A 24,566-nucleotide genomic window follows, 5' to 3' on the forward strand; every position below is an offset into this window, starting at 1 on the left:
AGGCAGAGACACAGGCAGAAGGAGAAGCAGGCTCCCTGTGGGGACCCTGATGCAGGACTCGATCCCAGGACCCCGGGATCATGCCCTGAGCTGGAGGCAGATGCTCAACCACTGAGCCACCCAGGCATCCCACTTCTCTGGGTTTTTATTCTCTTGTAAACTCTCCCATGTACTTGTAAAAATGCCCTAAAATGGATATGCTTTTCTCTTGTCAATCTGTCTTCGTCAGCTTAATTTTCAGACCCAGCCTGGGATCCTAAGAAGTTGGAGGAAAATGTTTTCCTCCTCTACAGGATTTTCCAGACCAAGACACAGGGAAATACTGTGGGGAAAAGTCAAACCAGTAAAACAGCACAATATTCAAGACGTAGCAAGTGTTCTTGCTGGAGCATAGGCTGCATGTAGGAGTAGCCGCAGAGAAGACTGGGGATTTCAATAGGAGGCAGCTTGTCAGTGGCCATGGATGTTACGGTAAGGAGTTAGGACTTGACCCCATATGTACTAGGGGCATTATCTAAGAAGAGGTGTTAAAAGATACTTTTCAAAAAAAAAAAAAGAGTAAAATCATTATTCTTGTACAGGTAAAAAAATGAACACATGTTAAGTATTTAACTCATGAGGGAACCAGGCAGATGTTAAAACTGATTCATAAATGAAGAAGCACAAATGTATATGGAGTAAAGGAATGTCGAAATCAATGTGTAACAGAGTTAAAACTGGCTTTTCCACATTGAACAGGGGAAATAGATTGAGTTACTATCAGACAGGCCATCATTTGTCTATCAGCCATCTCAAACTTACAATACTTAAAAGTAATTTAAAGATAATGAAAAATTAGAATTGGTTAATCTTGACTAGTGTCCTCTAGGCAATTCTTAGCCTTTCGTTGATACATAAATTGTTCTTTTTTTTTTCTTTCTTTCTTACAGTGACTTCTCTAGTTTGTGTTTTTGAAAAACTATTCAGTGCTTTAGGGTAAAGAAAAGAGCTAGAGAAGTAAATGAGAGAGAGAATGTCTGAACCAATGTAATAAGGATGAAAATGAAGAGATAGAATCGTGAAAGGATAAAACTAGAAATTATGTGACTTATAAAGTGATTCAAAGTGAATGCTGAGGAAGAGGAATTTTTCTACTTGGGCCATTGCATGAATTGTCTTCAAGATCTGATGTAAGAAAAAAAAAAATAGAAAAGGTCTGAAGAGAATAATAGGTTTAGTTTTAGGGTCCCCGGAGTTTGATGTGTCTTAAAGACATTCAAGAGGAGATGCTTGGTTGACAGTTGTTAGGAAACAGATCAGCACCGGAAATAGAAGTTTGGGAACCATCAGTGAATCGATGACCCTAAGTCTTCCGTATAAATAGGGACTTTCAGAAATAGTAAGAAAAGGAGAAGTCGGAGACAATATTTCTGCTGAATATCAACATTTCAATAATGTCCAAAGGAAAAGGACACTTACGGAAGATGGAGATGGAATTTAGAGAGGCAAGTGGAAAGACGGAATTTAGAGAGGCAGGTCAAGAAGACGACAGGCCATAGTTGCTGCATTAATTGTCTATTGCTTATCTAATGCTGTATGAAAATTACAGCCAAAACGTAGCAGCTTAAAGCAATAAACTTTCAACAGAGTTTCTGAGAATCAGGAATCTGGGTGATGCTTCTCTGGGTGGTTTTGGCTTGGTGTCTCTCACAAGGTGGTAGTCAAGATGTTGGTCAGGGTTGCAATCATCTCAGGGAGCGGCCCCAGTTCCTCAATGGTTGTTCCCTGGAGGCCTTTGATCCTTGTCCTGTGAACCTCTCCAGGGGTGGTCTGAATGATCTCACAACCTGGCAGCTGGATTTCCCCCATGGTTTGTGATGGAAGAGAGTTAGAGATGGGGAGAGAGAGGATGAGAGAGTGAAAGAGAAAATGCCCAAGTGAGACAGCACAAGACTGAAAGTGGAGTCTTCAAGCCCAACATCCATAGTAATTAATTACTTCTTCCATATACTATTATTCATCACACAAACCAACCCTGGTCCAATGTGGAGTGGGTCTCAATAAGGGTTTGAATACCAGAAGGTACTGATCATTGGGGGCCATCTTGGAGGTTGGCTCCCTTAGAACCTAAGGAAGAAGAGTTAGAAGAAGAGTGTACTCAATAAATATTAAAAATATATACACATATATATCTATATTACCATCATATTCTATCTTTTAAAAATGATACACATTCGAGTATAAAAAGTTGTGAAGATTCTATAAATAAAGACATTGGGGGTATGTGGATATTTAAGATGGAAAAGAGAGTGTTAACATTTCTATAGGATCTGGTTGATGATTCATGAGGTAGATTCATAAGACTTGGAAAGTTTTTTTTTTTTTTTATTTGAAGGAAAGAGAGAAAGAGAGAGAGGGAGAGAGAGAGAAAGAAGGAGCAGAGGAAACAGCCAGAGGGAGACGGAGAAGCATGAAGCCCCACCGAGCATGAAGCCCTACGTGGGGCTTCATCCCAGGAGCCCGGGGTCATGACCTGGGCCAAAGGTAGACACTTAACTGACTGAGCCACCCAGGTGTCCCAGTTAACAGTCTTAATAAGCACAGAATTTATGCCTTGCAAGTAATGGGAGAACATTCTGGTTATAATCACAGTTGCATAGTCAAGTTTGGAGAATTGAAACTGTTCTGGCTACACCATAATGTTATGAGCTAATCTTAGCATCTCTAAGCATCGAGGGGTAAGGGATCCCCATCATTATAGGGACTGAGAACCTCTCTGTCACTGCTCACCATCCGCAGTGACATAAAATAGAAAAGTAGAGGAGTCCTCTCTTCTATTTTTATTTAGTCATCGTTTCCACTGCTTTGTAACTTTTGCTTATTCTAACTTACCCTCGGTTAGGTTTTGCCTCCTGCCTCCTGCCCGTGTGTCTACAGGCTCGTGTCCCCACACTACTGGAATAAAAGTCTCTCTCTCTCTCTATCACCTACTCCCCTTATTCCTCATGGCTCTCTGTACCCTCACTTTACTTATTTCCTCTTTCTAGCAGTTATCTTTACTTGCATTTCATTCATTCATTCATTCACTTTTGCTCTCTGATGGAATGTAGCCCCATGAGATCGAGTTTTTAATTTTATTTACAGGGCCACCTAGGTGCTCAGTGGTTGAGCATCTGCCTCCACCTCTGGCCATGATCCCGGAGTCCCGGGATCGAGTCCCACATCGGGCTCCCTGCATGGAGCTTGCTTCTCCTCCCTCTTCCTATGTCTCTGCCTCTCTCTCTCTGTGTCTCTCGTGAATAAATAAATAAAATCTTTAAAAAAAGATAATTTTATTTACAGTGGTGGCTTGGCATATCAGGGACTCAATAATAATTTTTTAAATTAACTAATATGACATATTTTAATAATATCACGAACCCATCTCAGACCTGATTGTCTGGAGGTAATTTCTATGGGCAAGGCCCCTTCCCCTACCTGGTGTAGTGACATAGGTTGTCTGAACTTCATCACGGGAAGCCTGATACTACAGAACCTGACCTCTTTCTTTTTTTTTTTTTTTTTATAAATTTATTTTTTATTGGTGTTCAATTTGCCAACATATAGAATAATACCCAAGGCTCATCCCGTCAAGTGCCCACCCCAGTGCCCATCACCCAGTCACTCCCACCCCTCTGCCCACCTCCCCTTCCACCACCCCTAGTTCCTTTCCCAGAGTTAGGAGTCTTTCATATTCTAACCTGACCTCTTAATGAGAAAGAAAAAAAAATCCAGTATTTACTATATGAAGTGTTTACTATTTAAAGAAACATATTAGGATTAAAGGTTAGAAATGTAGACTAGTAGTACATCTTTAATCATGAAACTTCAAAAATTTAAACTTGTATTAAAGAGAATAAAATATCATTGATTTCATGTTTACTATGTGAAACAAATACTTGTTTACCTTAGCATTAATAAAGCTTCAGTTTGAATAAATGGTCTTCTTGAAAATCTAAAATCTAAAAGGAAAATCAGCAAATAATGAATGAGTCATGAAACAATAGCTCAATATTCTCTATCACATTCATATTAAGTTCTATTTCTCTTAAGAAACTACTGTAACTACTCTAGTAGAGGGTAGGCATTACTCTTATAAGTTTAAATTTATTCTTCCCAGTTTTATTAAGATATAATTGACATGCAACATTGTATAAGGTCATAGGTATATAGCATGATGGTTTCTTTGCATGTATTGTGAAATAATCACCGTAATAGGTTCAGCTAACATTCACCTTCTCGTATAGATACAATAAAATAAAAGAAAAAAGAAGAAAGGAAAAAAAATTTTCTCATGATCAGAATTTGTAGGATTTACTCTCTTCACTTTCTTTTGCATCACACAGCCATATTAAGCAGAGTCATTGTGTGGTTTGTTTGTTTGTTTTTTTAGTCATCGTGTTGTACATTAGATTCCTAATACTAATTTATCTTGTACCTGGAAATTTCTATCTTTTGACCACATTTCTCCAATTCCTCTATCCCTCACCCCTCACCTCTGGTAAACACAGATCTGATCTCTTTTTCGTTTGGTATTTTTATTATTGTGGTGGTGGTGGTTGTTTTTTTAGATTCCACATATAAGTGAGATTATACAGCATTTGTCTTTTGTGTCTGACTTATTTCACTCAGCATAATATCTTTGAGCCCCATTCATGTCGCAAGTGGTAGGATTTCCTTGTTTGTTGTTTTTCTATGGCTGAATAATAGTCCATTACAGTCTCTGCCACGACTTCCTTACCCATTCATCCACTGATGGACGCTTAGGTTGTTTCCATGTCTTGGCTATTGTAGATAATGCTGCTGTGGCCAGGAGGGTGCAGAAATTTTTCCAAGTTAGTGTTTTCATTATGGTTGAATATATTCCCAGAAGTGGGATTGCTGGATCATATAGTAGTACCAGTTTTAATTTTTCAAGGCTCCTCCACACTGTTTTCCGCAGTGGCTATGCCAATTTATAATCCCAGCAACAGTGTATAAGGGTTCTCCTTTTCCACACCCATGCACATTTGTTATCTTTTATCTTTTTTGACAGAAAAGTCCTGTCTGCCCTTTCCCTCCTTGAGCACGGTTGGGCCTCATAGTTGCCAGGGATTGTTGCCAGCTTTTGTGCTCAGATTGGGCAGGAAGACTCTCTCCACAGTGGGTGGAGCTATGGCTCAGCCCCCTTGCCTGGGTGGAAAGGAGGAGGAAATGCTCCCAGCTGCTCTCAGTTTCCCAAGCGGGCTCTCCATTTGGCTGAACCAGGACTGAGCTCCTACCTGCAGCTCTTGCCAGCAGTTACTCTCCCACCTGTGCGTAGCATGGATGCCTCCATGCCTGGTACTGGTTGTGCTTTGGGGCAATCAGCTCGGCTCACCCACCTCTCTGCCAGGCTGCATGCAGGGCTTCCAGGAGTTGTCTCCAGCCCTTCTGGTCAGAGGAGCTGGAAGGCATCCCTGATGGTGGCTGGGGCTGTGATTTAGCACCTTGCCTGGGTGGGAGCAAATGAGGCTATACGGCTGGCAAACAGCCTCATTTAAGGGTCCGAATCAGGGAGATCTGTATCCCTCCCAGTTCCCTGGTGTGAGGACATCCTCATTTTAGTTTGGCAGATGAGCAAGACTGCTGGCTAAGACGGCCACGTGGCCAGCGCAGGTGTGAATTCAGTCTGCCAAGACCCTGGTGCTGGTTGCCCCACCCCACTTTTCTGTCATAGATTCCCAGTGGTTGAACCCCACAGGTTCCTGCAATTCCCATGATGCAGGATCAAAGTAGGGGCTCCCACAAAGTGACCCATAGGGCTGGGGGAGGCTCGTTGCCTACCACTCCCACCCTGTTCTCTTTTTCCCCTGGAGTAACTGGCAGCTCAGGGGAGACCTCTCTAAGTAGTACTGTCCTGTCCTGGGACCTGGTCAATGGGTAGTTGCTGCTCTAACCCTTCATCATCATCATCATCATCTTCTTCTTTTAAAGACTTATTTATTTTAGAAAGAGAGAATGAGAGTTGGGGCTGGAGTGGGGAGGAGCAGAGGGAGAGAGAGAGAGAAAATCCCATGTAGACTCCCCACTGAGTGTGGAACCCAACTCAGGAGCTCAATCCCATGACCCTGAGATCATGACTGGAGCCAAAATGAAGAATCTGACACTTAACCTACTGAGCCACCCAGGAGCCCCTGCACTCACTCTTCTAATGCAATCTGTTTTGGTCTCTGTGGTATAACAGTGCTTCAGCCTCAGCACCATGCTCTAGGATTTTCTCAGTAATGTCTTGTTCTTGAATAGCTGTTAGTTATTTTTCTTGTGAGGGAGTGTGAAGTCAGGAGTAATCTACGTTGCCATCTTGGTGATGTCACTCTTTAAATTGAAAGCTAGATTTCATTGAGATAAAATAGCACTGAATAAAAAAAGAATCAAAAGTCTCATCTTCTTAGATAAACTTAATGGGTTTTTTGGGAGGTGTTATCTTTTCAAGTCAAGGACTTACACTATTTCTGGCTATTAAACCTCAATGCCTCGTACATAATTGATGCTTATACAGAATAAGAATAACAATATCATTATTGACACTGTTTAAAAGGCTATGAATTTTCATGAAAACCCTATGAATAAGTTCTGTTTTATTCTCACTTTAAAGATAAGAAAACTGGGCCAGAGAAGTTGGGTAAAAGAGCCAAAGCTGGACATTGAACTCTCTTCCAACCTTTCAGTTGATATCCAGAATGTTTGAGGTCCATTGGATGATGCTCATTTGTCAGAAAGGAATGTGCCTGTGTCCTCTCTCCTAACATACTGTTTACAACAACCTTTAAGCCAAATTATTTTCAATTATGACATTAAGAATAGGTTCACTGTTCTCTGGCTGATGCCTTTGATTTGGAATAATTCTTAATTATTTTGGAGAGAAATATTGTTTTAAAGATTTTATTTATTTAATCATGAGAGACACAACAGACAGAGGCAGAGACACAGGCAGAGGGAGAAGCAGGTTCCATGCAGGGAGCCCGATGTGGGACTCGATCCTAGGACCAGGATCATGCCCTGAGCCGAAGGCAGATGCTCAAACTTTGAGCCACCCAGGTGCCCTGAGAGAAAAAAAAAAAAATATTTTTTATTTATTTTTAAAATTTTTCTTAAAAAGATTTTATTTATTTATTCATGAGAGACACACAGAGAAGCAGAAACACAGGCAGAGGGAGAAGCAGGCTCCACGCAGGGAGCCTGATGCGGGACTCGATCCCAGACCTCAGGATCATGCCCTGGGTGGAAGGGAGATGCTTGACTGCTGAGCTACCCAGGCATCACAAGAAAAAAGTTTTTTTTAAGAGTATGGTCCCTATTAGCTGAGCACATGATAATAATTCACTTTTGAATAAAATTTTTATTCTATAAATAATTACTATTTTCAGTGCCTTGCCTTTTCTTTGAAATAGATTGCAGTGGTTTATGGATTAAGTCATAATTTAGGATGATTGTTTTTATCAAAAAATAGGACAAAGATCACCAGGAAAGCACCATGCTTAGAGTATTTTAAGAACCATGAGTGGACAATGTGGCTCTAAGGTTTTTAGCAACTGAGGCAAAAAGGAAAATCTATCTAATCATTTGATTTTTATTTTTTAACAACAGGAAGAAAATATATTGAAAAGTTTGTAAAAATGGTTATTTTCCTTCCTTGACTTAAATGTCTCTCCTTCAAAATAAAGACATTATGCAAGGTAGTCTCTTAGTTTCCTTTTTTGCTCTATGATTTTATAAGCTTCAACTATAATATTACAAAAATAAAATAATAAAATAAAATAGAAAGGAATTTCTTACTGTAATCAACTATAAAGACATAGGACAGGGCGGAGTGAAGATCTTTCTCTGAAGGAATAATATAAGCCAGCCCAGATGCTCTGAATTCTGTTGGTCTCTAAATTAATACAGGTTAAGCAATCACAAAAAAATAGTGGCTTTAATAAATTTCATCAAGGCTTTTACTATACCAGTGATTATTTAAAAATAACCAGTAGTTTGACCAAGCTTTTTGGTAAATGGAAGATTGGTTGCATATCCTATATACATACACAGAGCTTGACTCAGTGATTATGGAAGCAAAGTTTCACGTTTTCTGTATGTTTAGTTTTCTCTGGATTCTTATTAATCTGGACTTTTGGGTTTTTTTACAGTAATAAAAGGAAACGTGACAATGAGGAATAAAACATTTTCCTTCACTTGCTCTCCTGATCCCTTTCTCTCAGGAATTCCTGCCGTCAGCAATTTTTCAACAAACATTTATTTAATGTTTGCTCTGAGTCAAGTCTTGAACCTCACGGAGTTGACTCCCAGATCTGTATCTGTGACTCCCAACCCTGACCTTTATTTGGTTCCCAAACAAATGTTACAGCAAATTGCAGGATATATTTCCACCTTGTTGTGCTGGTTTTATATCAAACTCTATAAACTTCCAACTGAGTCCTTTCTAATTCTTCTGAAAGGTGCTCCCATATAGTTGCTTTATTTCATAATAAACCCATTAACTCACTTAACACCTATTGTGACAGGCACTTGGGCTGGGTGCTGGGACAAGAGTGGCAAGGTTCCTGATGGTATGCAACTTTCGGGCAAAGAATAAACAAGTGAATGTAAAAAATACATAAAGTAATTACGTGGTGGCGTGTAACCAGAGGTCACTTTACTGCTGTCAGAGAATGGCTCTCTGAGATCTGAAAAAGGAGTAACTATAGAGTCATCTGTACTTTTCATTTTTTTCATCCACTCTGTCATTCCTTAGTACTCATTTCGAATGCATTTACTGAATGCCCACTAAATACTAGTCAGTATGAAAAAGCTTAAGATGCAAAGATGAATAAAACACATCCTCTGTTGTCCCCAGGTGTTACAGTCTAGTGAAGAGCTAGGTCAATAAGCAAATAAGCTCAATAATGTGTTATTTGCTTATTTGAAAGTGTAGATGCACAAGGGCAGAGGGAGAGAGAGAATCGTAAGCAGACTCCACACTCAGCGTGCAGCCCAATGCAAGGCTCCATCTCATGACCCTGAGATCATGACTGGAGTCCAAATCAAGAGTTGGAGGCTTACACTTCTGAGCCACGCAGGTGCCCCTAGTATTGTGATTTATCTCGATCGATACCTATATGGGTCTCAGTAGGGGATAAACAGGATGAAGGAGCTTACTCAAGTATAAGCTTAAGAACATTATATAGATCTTATTCCTCTTAATATCCCCAGCACAGGACCTGCAAATAGGCACTCAAAGGAAAGCGATGACTGGATATATGAAAGACGTCACACTGCTATTTATGCTATGGTTGAGAGTAGAGTCCTACTGATTTACTTTATCCATTATTCTACTGTTCCCGACATAGTGTATTCCTCTCAATATCAATCTGTATTTTATTATTTATAATCCCATACCTGGCATTTTTAAACACTTTTCTTTCTCTGGAGATTCCTTTCAGTAATACAAAAGATAAAATATGGGGGTACCATGTCTCAAAATACCAACAAAGACCACAAAAACAAAACAAAACAAAATCTAATAAAATTCTAATTGTTGTTTCATTGTTCTGTCATAGGTTTTGGCACATATATTACCCACTTTACCTCTCACCTCCACAAAATTGAGTGATTTCCCTAAATCACGGGATTTACAACTGTCAGAGTGTGGCAATGGAAACACTGGCCCTTGAGGCAGGTGAACAGAGATGAATCTTGCTTGTCTCCTCTACATCTGACGTTTTGCAAAAAATTGAAAGCCTGAGTCCTATCTCAGTCCTGCTTGTACATTCTAATACCATCTATCTCTCATTACTGGCAAGTTCATAATTGTTTTTAATTTTGCTCCTTGTTACTACCTAAAACTGGAAATAGTTTTATCTTTTCCCAGCTTTGGTGTATTGGAAGAACAGCAGGTCATCTTTCATTTGGAAGCGTTTCACAGGTGGAAATATGAACTTGTCCTTCAAATGTCTCCTTACCCAGTTAAATAATCCTTTTTGATGTTTTGAGCTCGTTTTTAAAAAGCTGTCTCTTTAGTTTTGAAGAAGGTTAATTATTTCTTGCTGAAACAAAGGATCTTTACCTAAATCTTGTGCTAGAAATATGGTTTTAAATGGAAATCATATCTGTTGTGAGATTTCCTCAAATGTGTCCATATTCGAGGAAATTAGTTACACAGTTCACTAGAAAATTATGACTGATGATATTACTATTTTCATTTTCTTCTTTATTGATTTTATAATGACCTGAAATTCAGTAGAATTATATTATGTAAAAAAAGGAACATTTAAGGCAGTCCTTTGTTTAATCCATGTTATTTACTGTAAACCATCCATACAAATATTTTCAGAATGCCCCTTGTCTCTGATATATTTTATCTGTAGAACAGCAGCCTAATATGAAAATTGATAGTCTTTTCTTTATTTTTTTTGTAGTGTACTCAAAAAAATTCAAACATCTGTCTTGTTTAATATAGTCACTGTAGACCATATAAATTTGATGGTTGGGAGAAACAAAAGCTTTTCCAGAGATCTTAACACTTCCATACATAAGAATATTTTTTAATGGGGTTTGTGAACAAGAGAAATTTTTTGATAGCCTGTAAGTTTATAGGCAGCTGATAACTCTGGCTGGAAGTCTTGATTTTTTTTAAATGCAGCAAATTGAGCAAAACTCCATAAAAGATGACAGTTACTCCACTTGTCACTCTTGGGAACTAAGAACAAAGTTAAACATGACCCTTAAGGGACAAAAAGACGCTTTTGCAGAATTGAGCCTGAAAACAATGCAGGATTCAATCTTTTTGTCTCTTCCTTAAACTTGGAGGGAGCGGAGTCCGAAGGCGAGTCAGAATCGTAATGCTATTCCAACAACTGTTAGGAGGGAGTGTTGCTAAGAGAAGGAAGGCACCAAATGGGAAATGATGATAGAGGAAAAGTCATAGCTAGAGAATCCCCAGCATGGAAGGCAGAAACCTAATTGTAAGACCTACAGCCACGAGCAGGCACAGAAAGTCCCTTAGGTCTGAGGTCCTCTGGAATAAATCTTTGGTGATAACAACACAGTCCACAACAGGGATACTTTCATATTTATAGTTTATTCTCCATTATTGCCAGAGGCCTCAAATCCCACATAGTCAAAATCTCCATTCACTGCTGCCTGCTGGGCATTTAACAAGGGCTCTTGTAGCAGGACCCCGAACAAGTATGAACATGAATAAAAAGTGCAGGGGCCAGCCAGGCACCACAGGCTGTGAGGTAGCCAAGTGGAGCCATTGGAGAGAAACAGAGAAAGCATACAATGACCCTTAGTGCCTCAAGGCATGGCTTCAAAAGGTGTCAACGCCAATTAAATTGTAAAAGCTCTGTCAGCTTCTGAAAAGTCATCCAGACACGGACAAGACAGCACAGAATCAAAGGGCTGGGCTATGATTTTGTATGGTCTACACTAGACCTGGTGTACACACGCACGCCTGGCAATGTGTGACCCGTATGTGAGCCTTCTGGGTAAGGCTGTCCTTAGAGGTGGAAATACCCTTCCTCTGGGAGCTGGCCAGGCTCAAGCTGGGGCATCTTGAAAACCTTTATTAGCAGGTGTGACTGGTGGCTCCCATAGGTAAATTGCCCGAAAATATGACTCTAACTAAGACATGTACCACAGATTATGCCCATAGATCAGCTAAGGGATAATTGCCTAGACTCTTGGCTTGAGCGACACAGAGGCAGAAAAGCAAATGTGACAAATGACATTACAGAGGGTTTTCTTTGTCAGCAAAGGCTCCATGGAATCTACTCTTGCGGGCCAGGGGACATTTTGACAGTAACAGATTTTGTTTCAAATAGCTGACACCAATAAGAAGGTAACTTTGCATTTTCTTTTTTCTTTTTTTTTAACTTTGCATTTTCTTTGCATTTTTTATTTGGCTTTGGAAAGTGTTAATGTGGCTTTAAAGAACGTATTGGTTTTTGGCAAAGATGCCCTAATCTCAATTCATGAAACGATGTCTCTCTCTCCTTTGTGCCCCCAGGTAACTATGGTAGGTGTGACCAATTTATTGGATGGCTTTCAAAGTGATAGCAGAGTTGGGGAGGAGAAGAAATGCATTTTATAGCCAGGGGAAAAGAGAGAGGAGAAACTGTCAACGTGTTTCTCACATATTTTATTGCTAAGTAATTTTTCTGGTCTCTGAAACTCTTTCACTTTTTCACTCACCAAATCCAGTGAAATGCCTGGGGTTTGAGGTAGGTTGATTCATGCTGAAAAGTAGACTCTAATGACATTAAAGTTCCAAGCATGGTCAGTCTTAAAGACATAACAAAAACAAAAACACAAAACTCAAAAAGATTATTCTTACCTGGGTTTTTGAGAGGGAGTGCCACTTAACATAAGGATTTAGAATGCAATCTTTTTTTAAAAAAATCAAACTATTTAAATGCTCTTGACATAATTAAAATTATTCTTTTGTTTTGAAGGAAAGATAAACAAGGCGTAACATAATGCAGCGTGTTATTGAGTATCACTTTGAAGCTCTAGTTTGTTAGATCATCTATTAGATACTTTATTTTATAATATAATAGCTGTTGGGGCGCGTGGTTGAGCGTCTGCCTTCAGCTCAGGTCGTGATCCCGGGGTCCTGGGATGGAGTCCCACAAGGGGCTCCCCACAGGGAGCCTGCTTCTCCCTCTGCCTCTGGCTCTTTCTCTGTGTCTCTCATGAATAAAATAAAATCTTTACAAAAGCATATATAACAGCTGTTGAAAAAATCGGTTCAATAACAGTAAGGAACACATTTACTCAAATTTTAGTATTGATCCTGAGTTAGTCAAGATGGGTTAGGTAATGCTATAGTGACAAAGAAAGAAACCTTAGTAGCTGAAAACAGAAATACTTTCTCCCCTAAGTTTTCTATGGGTCTGGGACACCCCAAAGAGCAGTACTCCTCCGCTTGCTCTGTAATATGGCAACACTTTATCACCCTGTGCTTCCAAATTGTCATGACAGGGAACAGGAGTTAGATGGTCAAGTACCTGCAATTAAATGCTCCTACTTGGACCTGATGAACCTCATTTCTGCTCATATTTAATTAGCCAAAGCAAGTCACGGGGCTATCCCCAACTTGTAGGGGTGAATACAGTTCTCGTGAGCCTGGAAGTGGGAGTTGGTGTTAGTGAACAGTTGTGAAACCAGCCATAGCCCAACCGCTCTCTTGATAACCAAGTATTCTTTCCTCTCTTCTGGCCCAATCCTACACTCAAGCCCTCCATGAGTGAGATGATCCAAAAGCTCTTCGGCCAGCATGGAGTCCATGATCCCAGAGAAGAATGTGGCTCTTGTTGATAGGGAGACACAGAAACTTAAAAAGGAAAAGTAGTTTTCTCCCTTCACAATCCACAGACTGGGAAGGAGTAAGGATGATACTGAACTTCAACATGGGAATTTAGAGAAATGGATGGGCAGTCACTGTGAGGACCCTCTAGACTGGGAGGTGGGGAATGTTCCTCGGGATCCCAGCTTCTCTGACGGGGATCCCAGTCTATTGTTCTTGCTGATACGTGACTCCACACTTGAGAGTTCATTCTTGGGGCAGCCCGGGTGGCCCAGCGGTTTAGCACCGCCTTCACCCCAGGATGTGATCCTGGAGACTCAGGATCGAGTCCCATGTTGGGCTCCCTGCAGGGAGCTTGTTTCTCCTTCTGCCTGTGTCTCTGCCTCTCTTTCTCTCTCTCTCTCTCTGTCTCTCATGAATAAATAAATAAAATCTTTTTTTTTTTTTTTAAGAAAGCTCATTCTTTCTTTATTCCTGTTTGTTACATCAATAACGGGCATCGGGGAAAATAAGGAACAAGAAATTGAGAAATAAGCAATTCTCTGGGCCCATTACCTTGGTTAGGTACCAAGGGTGATTTTAAGTTATAAACAGCTACAGTCTCTTTGAGTCCAGTCATGGGATTCCTTTGGCAGTAAAATTCTCTCAAAACTTGTATAGGTTTCTTATCTATTTGATTCTACATAGTTTCATGTACCGGTTCCACACCCACAAGGTTTTTTGAGATTTGGTTCCTGGAATATTTGCTTTCTTATTTTCTCCCCATTCCTCTTCTTCTCTTTCTTTCAACTCCACCCCCCCCCGCCCCCTGCCTCACCATCCCCTTTCATATTTGCAATTCCATTAAGTATGTTGTGGTTCAGGGGAGAGTCATACTTTCAGTCTCCTTTTCCTAGAGATTTTTAATCAATTGAAAGGTTAGATGGGGTGTCCCACTTTTAATCATATCTTTATTCTGAGATGACCTAATCCATTCCCAGATTTAAATATGATGCAGTAGCCATCCCTGATTTGATCCTTGCTTTAATATTTAGATTTCATTGCTCTGTTTTGCACAAAGTAGGTTTTGAGAAGCAGTAGCATTTTCTAACCCTACTAATCCCCAAAATCCTTTATTCTTATATTTATTTTTGCTTGTAATTGCAATCAAGTCTATTATTTTATGAGATGATCTATTTTTCTTTTTGTGATACCTTGCCAATTGCAGCTGACATCAATCTGCAGACACTAATTTTCTATTTAATCTTTTTTCTAGAGCAACAAGTTTTTTTGGCATAAGATCTATCCTATAAATTATCATAGGTGATAATATTACTAAATGATCTGCCCCTGCATATGATTTTTTTTTATTTGAAGTTTTTATTGGGGGTAACTTAGGTCAGGTTCTCTAGAAGTGGAGCCTGAGAGAGGGATTCTGGTACAAGTATTTAGTAAGGGACCACTCACAGGTGAAATCTTCAAGGAAATGAGAAAATTCAGGATGAATCTAGGTCCAAGATGTGGTTTTAACTGAGGTCTAGCCTCAGCTTGATCCCATGGGGAGCTCTGGAGGATAAATCACATCAAAAGCTATCCTACTCTGAGACAGGGCAACCAACTTTTGTCTCCTTGAAACAGTTGGCCATTGGCTTTGGGCTGTTCCCCCAGTGGGGAGATCCTAATTCCTAGGAATTCCGTGGGAAGTGGACCTGAGATCTGGATGACTTAGCCAGAAATTGTAATTAATTTGGAATCAGCAGCAAGATTCTATGGGTGCATTTCACTAGAGAAATATTCCCTTTGAAATGGTTGGTTGGGCCTGACACTACAGTATCAAAGGCAGCCAGAAAGCGCAAAAGGGACAGCCTTTGTAGATGGAGGGCTTCTTGGATGGAGATCAGGAGCACTCATTTTGGATTTTCATTAGTATGTAGAGTTTGCAACTTCTTGAGGCTCCCAAACAGCCTCACTGAACTGGAATTGGTGAATAACTTCTAACTGGTGACCCTGCAGTGACTCATTGGCTTGTATCCCCTTGCTTCTTGCTTCTGATGCTCAGAAAGCATGCACAGTGGGTTGCTATAAGGTGTTGTATGCATCATAGCTCTCAGTGTTTGAGACCTGCTATTTTGTGCCCCTGCATATGATTGATTTCCATCTCCTAGCCTTCACAGAAGGTGGCCATTCACAACTGCTACCCCTATAGGATCAACACTAAACCTTTGTCACATATTTTAGATTTCTTGCAATGGCAGCATCTATTCCTAGTATAAATAACTGTTTTAGTCAACATGGATTAGGGTGGGCTACACCAACAAACAACTCAAAATTTCAGTAGCTTGGGATCCCTGGGTGGCGCAGTGGTTTAGCGCCTGCCTTTGGCCCGGGGCGCGATCCTGGAGACCCGGGATCGAATCCCACATCGGGCTCACGGTGCATGGAGCCTGCTACTCCCCCTGCCTGTGTCTCTGCCTCTCTCTCTCTCTCTCTGTGACTATCATAAATAAATAAATAAAAATAAAAAAAAAAACAAAAAACAAAATTTCAGTAGCTTAAAACACAAAGATTTATTTCTCTTTCATGCCAGGTGTACTATGAACCCAGAGAATTCTCAGGGCAGCTGAACTACCCTCCATGGCGTGGCTCTATGTTGCCCTTCTTTAGCAATGTGGTTTTTCAATAGCTATCGCAGAGACAAAGTGAAGAACAGAATTAAGTGCCAGTAATTAAATGGTTCTTCCCAGAAGTGACAATTATAATTTCTGTCATTCCTAACACCTAAGAGGCAGGGATATATATTTATCTAATGTGTCTAGAAGGTAAGGAGAATTGGGTGTCAGGGATTAGAGGTCATGTCTGCCGAGTCCCCTGACTTTGTGACTTGATGAATGGGAACACCATTCATCAGTTCAATAGTTTCTGAACCCTTACCACTATAGGCATTTTATTTCTACTTTATTAGAATCATTATTATAAACCTAGCTGACAAATTTTATATATGTCTTAAAATTTTTAAGTATTTAAAAGTTTTGATATAACTTCCATGAATGGCTTCTATCTTTTAGTTATTCAGATTCTGACTTCCTTTCTAGATGGACACTAGTCGGTTAAGCACGTGCCTTTGGCTCGGGTCATGATCCCAGGGTCCTGGGCTTGAGCCCTGCATCAGGCTCTCTGCTCAGTGTGGGGGCCCATTTCTCCCTCTCCCTCTGTCTGTCACTCTGCCTACTGGTGCTCTCTCTCTCTCTCTCTCTCTGTCAAATAAATAAATAAATAAATAAATAAATAAATAAATAAATAAAATAAAAATTTTAATGGACACTATAGGGACACCTGGGTGGCTCAGCAGTTGAGCGCCTGCCTTCAGCCCAGGGCATGATCCTGGAGTCCTGGGATCAAGTCCCACATCAGGCTCCCTGCATGGAGCCTGCTTCTCCCTCTACCTGTGTCTCTGCCTCTCTCTCTCTCTCTCTGTGTCTCTCATGAATAAATAAATAAAATCTTTAAGAAAAAAAATAGACACTATAAAATATTACTCAAAGCTTTTCAATTATAATTATCAGGTATTTTATAGGAACCCTATCTGTCTCATCCTAATTTAGTAGTATTTGTGGATAAGCATCTGGAGTGAGTTGAATGGTGGTGCCACAAAAAGATATGTCCATGGTTGGAACCTGTGAATGTGACCTTATTTGGAAAAGTGGTTTTTGTAGATGTAATTAAAGATCTGGGGACAAGAGATCATCTGCACTAGGATAGCTCATAAATCTAGTAGCAAATGTCCTTATAAGAAGAGTTGTCGAGAAGGTCTCTAGGGCAGAAGACCACATGTAGAGAGAATCAGAGCCTGGGGCAGGCAGCTGTGAGGACGGTTGACAGCCGCCAGGAGCTGAGAGGGAAGGGAGGGCTCTCCGTTAGGGCCTTCAGAAGGAGGGCAGCCCTGGTAACATTGCTTTTGGACTTCTGGCCTCCAGAACTGCAAGAGAATGAATTGATGTCCTCTTAAACCATCAGATTTGTGGGAATTTGTTACCACAGCCCTGAGAAATAAATATCATGTGCATGTGACCTTTAGGCTTTTAAAAATAACAGATGCCATGAATACATATTCTTGGCTATTATACTTACTGGACTAAAGAAACAGTGAAGAGTGAATCAGGCACTATCATGATGACAAAGCCACAAGACCTAGTATTACAAGTCCTAGATTTGAATTCGGATGATCTACATTCCAGGTTAAACTTTTTGAAGTAGTTCTATCATTTAAAAAAATCAGTTTCCTCATCTATACAAAGAAAATTATAATAAAGCCTCCCCTGCCAACCTGTAGGGTTGCTTTATGAATCAAATGAAGTTACTGATACAAGGTGCTTTGAAATTAATAATAGGGCAGATAAATGAGATTTTAATTATGACAGCTTTTAATATCAAAATAACGAGAAATAAAAACAGACCCTAGGCCTGACATTGTAATTTCTAAATAGCTTCTGTTTAAAATGCACTTCATTTAGTGAGGTTCTTAGATTTACAACAAAAGGTTAAAATTGTCTAAGTATTGGGCAAGCAAAAGCCTTGCCCTCTCTCAAAAGCCCATTAACATCAAATCTCTTACTTCCATTATTACTATAAACTATACCTGAAGCATGGAAAGAAACTAGAAAAAGCCCACTTCTTTGGTCAGTTACTCAAGAAAAATGTAAATATATTTAGATGAAAAAAGCCCTAAAGGCTGATTTTAAATTTCTTATGTTTCCAATCACACAAATCCTTCCTAGAAAATTACCTTCACAAGATAATAACTATATTCCAGGTATAATATTACCTTCTTTCTAGGACTTCCTTTCTCCAACTGAATTTATTTACTTATCTATATTTGTTTATTTTAGAGAGAAAGAGAGAGAGGGCCTGGGGGTGGGGAGTAGAGGGAGAGGAAGAGAGAGAAAATCTCAAGCAGCCTCCATGCCCAGTGCAGAGCCCAGCATTGGGCTCAGCCTCACGACCCTGCAATCATGACCTGAGCTGATATCAAGAGTCAGACACTTGACTGACTGAGCCACCCAGACACGCCCGTAACTAATTTCACATATACTAATAAAGACTAACTCATACATTCTCATCTTCATTTCCAGGCATTGTGTTTCTATCCTCCAGATAACCCAGAGAGGACAGTACAAATCACAGATCCAACTGAGAATAACACTTTGTGGTGCAACTTGGAGGTAATGGTGGCATCTGGGTGTGTGTGTGTGTGTGTGTGTGTGTGTGTGTGTGTGCGTGCACGTGTGTTCTTGTAGAAGGTATTGCTTTTTTCCTTTTGTAAAAGGAAAGCCAATTAAGTGTGGAATGTGAATCTTGGACAGAATGTTCTTCTCGTTCAGTCCCTCCTTGGTTGCTGGTAGCTTAGAGTCGTTGCTACTGAAGGTACTTGATGTTTGGTTTACGCTCCTGATTAATTTGGGTGGCTGAGGCAAACACATGTGTGCTGTGAGCCACGATTTTTGCCTGTCTTATTACCAGGAGCCTGTGCCAACACCGGTAATTTCACTTCACCCCTTTAGTCCTGTCATGAAATATCCTCCTCACTTTTGGTGGAAATTTTATCTCTGTGGATTTAATACTAAAACTCAGGCATTAGTTGTGTCATCATCTTCTTCTCCCGTAAAGATGCTAAGGAAAATTTTCATGCTGATGCTGATACGTAAGCTTTATACGATCTCTAGATGCCCTTAAGGGACAGAGGCAATTGGATTGCCAGACATTCTTTGACATTATACTTTACAAACCTTTGCAGGATTAAAGATCAAGGCTATAAACTCTAGTTGGAATAAGCCAGAATGGAAAGCATATTGTGAATTCAGGAAACTTGAAGAGAATGAAAGGGAGATTGTCATTATAAGATTTCAGAAGCTCATGTCAGTGGCAACTAAATTATAATGACCTGTTGGATATTGATTCAGTTAGAATTCTTTTTTTTTTAAGATTTTATTTATTTATTCATGAGAGACACACAGAGAGAGGCAGAGACACAGGCAGAGGGAAGAAGCAGGCTCCCCGAGGGGAGCCCCATGTGGGACTCGATCCCAGGACCTCAGGGATCATACCCTGAGCCGAAGGCAGAGGCTCAACCACTGAGCCACCCAGGCGTCCCTGATTCAGTTAGAGTTCTTGTTGACAAGAACTCATCTCTCGAACCACCTCCTCAGCCTCCTGCTGCCGGTTGAGTTACCATGTCTCACATCTCTGATCAGAAGCCCGCGGGTCCATTTCCAACGGGCTGCTCATTTTCACTGCAGCTCTGAACCCTCCACACTCGGTAATCTAACCAATCCTCCACTTGTCCTCCCTCCTTCCCAAACCTTCTGGAACTCCAACTCTGGGATTAGCAAACCCATCTATACCATCGGCCTCTTCTTCTGAATATCAGTTCACTCATCAACTGAAACTTTGTAGCCTGAGCATCTTCTTCCTTGGAGAATCTAGCAAAGAGGGGTGAATTGGCATCTCCTGCTTCTTTATTTCAAGGTTAGGAGGTGGAAGAGGCATGGCCTTTGGTTCCTCATTGCTGTTTTATAGCCATCTCCTTCCTCTTTCAACATCCTGGCTCTTTGGAAGCCACAACATTCTTTTCCACCATCTCTTCTTAATTGTTTTCATCTATCTACTATGAGCCACTCGTCCTCCTTCCTAATGACTTTCACCTCTCACTCACTGCCTTATTTTTCTGTTCTGTTGCCATCATCATTCTTAGAAATGTCAACTTCTGCATAGGAAATAAATTTAACTGGTTTCCCAATTCCTTAATCTCCCCTTCAAAGTTCTTTCTCTCCTGTGCATTTTAGTTTCCAACGTCTGTGACCAAATCTTGGGCCCTGTAATCAGTAGTGATTGTTTCCTCCACAGAACTGATTTCAAGCATTTGGTTTTTTGATTACCACCTTTTATTCTAGTTCATTTAAAAATATTTAATACACAAATGGGAAAATTTGTGTCATTTTTGGGACGGAGTCCCTGGACACAAAGGACCAAACCCAGAAATGATCTTTGATATTTAAACACAAGGAAGGCCTTATTTATATTACTCACCAGCTTTCCCAAGTCCTCTGCTTAAATAGATCTGAAATTAATTCTTGTCAGGGAAGAAAGTTTCTCATTTTCTGCTTTTTTGTTATTTTTTTCTTTTTACATCCCAGACCTCCCCCATTGGACAGATAGGTAACCAAAAATGCCTGAGAAAAATATGACAACATTTTCCTTATGAACTCATCCTTATGTTCTGCATATGTTTTATTCTTCTCAATTCAAAAAACGTTGAGATTATATATATAATTGCTATAAAATATATATTTTAAAGTATATATATATACAGAGAGAGAGAGAGAGAGAGAGAGAGAGAGAGAGAGAGAAAGTCATCTTTTTGCTGTTGTTGTGAACCCTATTTAAAAGGAAACTGGTGTCATCACAATGCAGTTTCTCATTTGAAAATAGTATTTCCGGTACTAAGAATTGCCAGAAAATAACATAATATGTAATTAATGGAACCTCACTGTTTTCATAGTCAGAAAAGTACAGACTTCAATATGTTAAAAAGTTAATACTTAAAAATTTACTTTAAATTTTGCAAAATAAAATTTCTCATCAATCCCCATCAAAATATGATAATAAAGTTTAATGTTCTTGGTGGAAGAAAAGTGTGAGAGTCAAAACAGGTTCATTGCCTATCATTCTACCTCTATTAGTTCACTTTCTGTTCCTTCCTCTCCCCACTGAAGATACTCTTTCTTATTTTACTTTATCTGTGTTGAATTTTAATATGCGTAGCAGCATCACAGCCAGACAAGGACCAAATTAACATAATACAAATGTAGAGAAAATGCCATAACTTGGGTTCTTACAAACAAAATATGAATATGATATGCTGTCACCTGGGTTGCCAGATATTTGCATCAAAGCTTGTGTGTTTTTCATTGACTGAGTTTGTATTTTTATTTTCTAGCTCAAAACTGACATAGATAAATAAATGTAAATGTAGACTAGTTTTGCAAGTGATTAAGTACACTCAAATAATCCACAAAAATGTTATGTGACTTATAAAATCTGATTGGCTAAAGTCCTAATAAATCTACCAAATTATACTCATTTCCTTATGGCCATCTATGCAATTAGGTCTGGAAGAGATAAGCATCTGTCAGAATAAGTCTACATTGTTCATTGATTTAAGGCTCAGGCTTATTTTCTCCTCTGTTTCTGTTTCTAGTGCTTGTATTCATAGTAATTTTTCAGTTCCTAGTGATAGTAAACCAATTCAGATAATCGTTGAAAGAAAAGGTAACTTTTTAAGACCTGTAATTTAAAAATACAAGGATAGATTCAGATAGGGCTTGATCCAGAAGCTAAAATGACATAATCATCTTTCTCTTTTTCTTACTTCCTCCGTCCCCTTCCAGGCAGCAGTCCTCCCCCTTATTTATCTTCTCTTTCCTTCTCACTGGTTTCCTTCATGATTCCTTCTGTGTGGTGACTACAAGAAGTTTAAAAGTTCTAGGCTTATCCCATGCTAAGTTTGGCAGTCTGATTAGAGAGTTCTGTTAACTTTCCAAATAGTTAACAGAAGTCTTTGGAATGATCTTGATTCTAGGGCCCAGGTCACGTACTTATCCATGAACCAACCACTATGGCCAGGAGATAGAACGTTCTCATCAGCTAGACCTGATTATAAGCCCATCTCTGAAGCCAGGTGACTGGGTTCAAATCCTCCCTGAGTCTCGTGGACCAAAGTTAGAAGACAGGAATTTCCGGATGGCAAATCTGGATGCAATTATTTAAAAGGAGAGATTAGGGCAGGAAGAGAACAACACTGTATACTAGAGAACTCATTTGTAGGCAACAGCAGAATTGCTGTAGCTTTACAGTTATGCACTTGTTTACGTTAAAACGTATGATTCATTGGTCTTGCTTTCCTAAGTTGTGGACACTGCGCAAGTGTACAAGTGTGCTCCATTCAAGTGGTCATCAGTTTTGCTTAAAATTTAGTTTCCAACCAGGTAGGAGGATCAGAAGAAAAAAAAAAAAAGAGGAAAGACTCCTCAAATTGGTTGGAGTTTTATTGAATACGAGAAATAGTAGTGTTGGCAGGTTGGATCCAGGTTGAAACAGAATGTTTTTTTGAGAAACTCTGAGCACCTAATCATTGACTTCTTTTTTTTTTTTCCCTCCACTTCCCAATCCTTGAGAATTTTGTGTAGACAGTATTTCTCCACAAACACCTAATAAAAAGGGAAATAGGAAGGAGAAGTAGGGAATTTTAAATAGATTTTTGAGCTGCCACCTGGTTTTTATCAAACTCACACTCTGATATTCATTAGCCTGCCTTGATGTCTGTTAGTCCTCGTGAACATAAGATAGTGCTTATTTTAATGACTGCTGAAGACAGGCTTGTTTTTGAAGCCAGTAATAGTTTTGAATCATTTAAGCTGAATCTTGTGTCTTCTCTGAAATAATTAAAAGATGTGCTAGCTCCAGTTTGCCACTGGCTGTTTGTATGAACTTGAGGATTATGAAGAGAATTAGAAATAAACTGAAGTAAAAAGTTTTTCGATGTTTCAGCTCCCTCCCTTCACCCAAAAAGAAGCATTTTAATTATTCAACATAAGTTGTATATTTTCACTGTGTAAGGACCGATTTCAGAAATTTTATATGGAATAAGAACTTGTGTGGTGAACATCCTGGGTACAGCTGATATTTTAATGAGATAAATAATTATTGTTTCTAAAGGTACACTTCAATGTGTTACAAAGAGATTTTAGTCTTTCTGTTTACAACACGCACGAGTTTACAGAAATAAACACTGAAACCTAAGATTTTAGAAAGAATTTTGGCCCTTGCTGTTGAATTAGGACACTGGCTCTAACGAGAATGTATTTGTTGGACTAATATATTTTTAGTAGAGTTGGACTAAGTGCCACAGTAGGGATATAGTCAAGGTATAATCAAAGTGGTGGAAGAAGAGAGCAAGAGGGTCCAGTCAAAGTGGAGCTCAAAGAGTACATTGGAATAAGCCAGATGGACAAGAAGATGGAGGAGAAGGGAAGGAAGAAGGAAGAAGGAAGAAGGGTGTTCCAGAAAGAAGGGATATCATAGACGTCAAATTCCCAGTCTTAGGTGCCTTGAGAACTTCTAGAATCTGTAGAGCTGGGAAGTAGAATGGGTAACCGGGGAGGATCATTTGAAGATAGTGCTGCTGATGGCTGAGGTGGGCAGGACCCGGACTCACAGAAAACCTTGGAGGCCATGTTGTAGCCCATTCCCTTTTTCTTACAGAGATGAATAATAAAGGGGGTGTGTTGACTATAAATCTCTGACTCATAGGATATCTCACTACTCCTTTCTAAAGCCTTCATTGGGGCTTATTCTTTGAACAAAATCAAGTCTAACCCCTTAGCTCAAAGCGAATAGCCTGTCGTCCCCTTTATGTTCCCTTGGGCGCATTGTGTTCTTAAAGTCACTGTTTCCCAGACGACACTATATTGTTTATTGTGCTGTGCCCTCTGCCTAGAATTTCCACCTCCTCATTTCAAATGCCACCTTTCCATAAAGGTTTTGCTAATTCCAGCTATTTCTCTGTTTTGCTTTCAGGGAAAACATATTCTTTCCCAGTTATGATTTTAAAATACTTTCTTTTTTTCTAGCTTTCTTTATACCATTCCTCACTTCTCTCTTGAATTTAGATTATATTTTTGTGTATATATATATTTAAATATATGTGTGTATATATGTGTGTGTGCGTGTGTGTAGGCACATATGTATATATGTACTTAAATCTCATTACTAAATTTTAAGATCTTAGACAACGGGAATTATCTAAATACATTTGATTAATCTCTCCTCCTGGGGGAATGTAGCTTAGTGCTTTGAACTGAGTGTTGCTCTAGTTGAGAGAAACAGAAAGAGAGAAAGAGAAAGGAAAGGGAGAGAGAGAGAGAGTACTATATCATTGCAAATAGGTTTTTTTTTGGGGGGGGGAGCTCATCACCTTGAGCCATCTCACTTGATATGTCACGTGTGAAATAGAGAAATTAGTAAGCTACTTTTCCAATTGAATTATGGTCAGAACAAAACCGTGGACCTTCATAAACCACTTTTCAAATTGCCAACACTTAAGAGTTTGCTTTAAAGAAAAGGTCCTACTTGAGTAAGAGTTTGGGCAAACGTGGTGGAAAAAAAGGGCTCTAATAGATCTAACAATCTTCAGTAACTATTACCT

This window comes from Nyctereutes procyonoides, unplaced genomic scaffold (genome assembly GCF_905146905.1).
Source record: "Nyctereutes procyonoides isolate TBG_1078 unplaced genomic scaffold, NYPRO_anot_genome, whole genome shotgun sequence".
Lineage (NCBI taxonomy): Eukaryota > Metazoa > Chordata > Mammalia > Carnivora > Canidae > Nyctereutes > Nyctereutes procyonoides.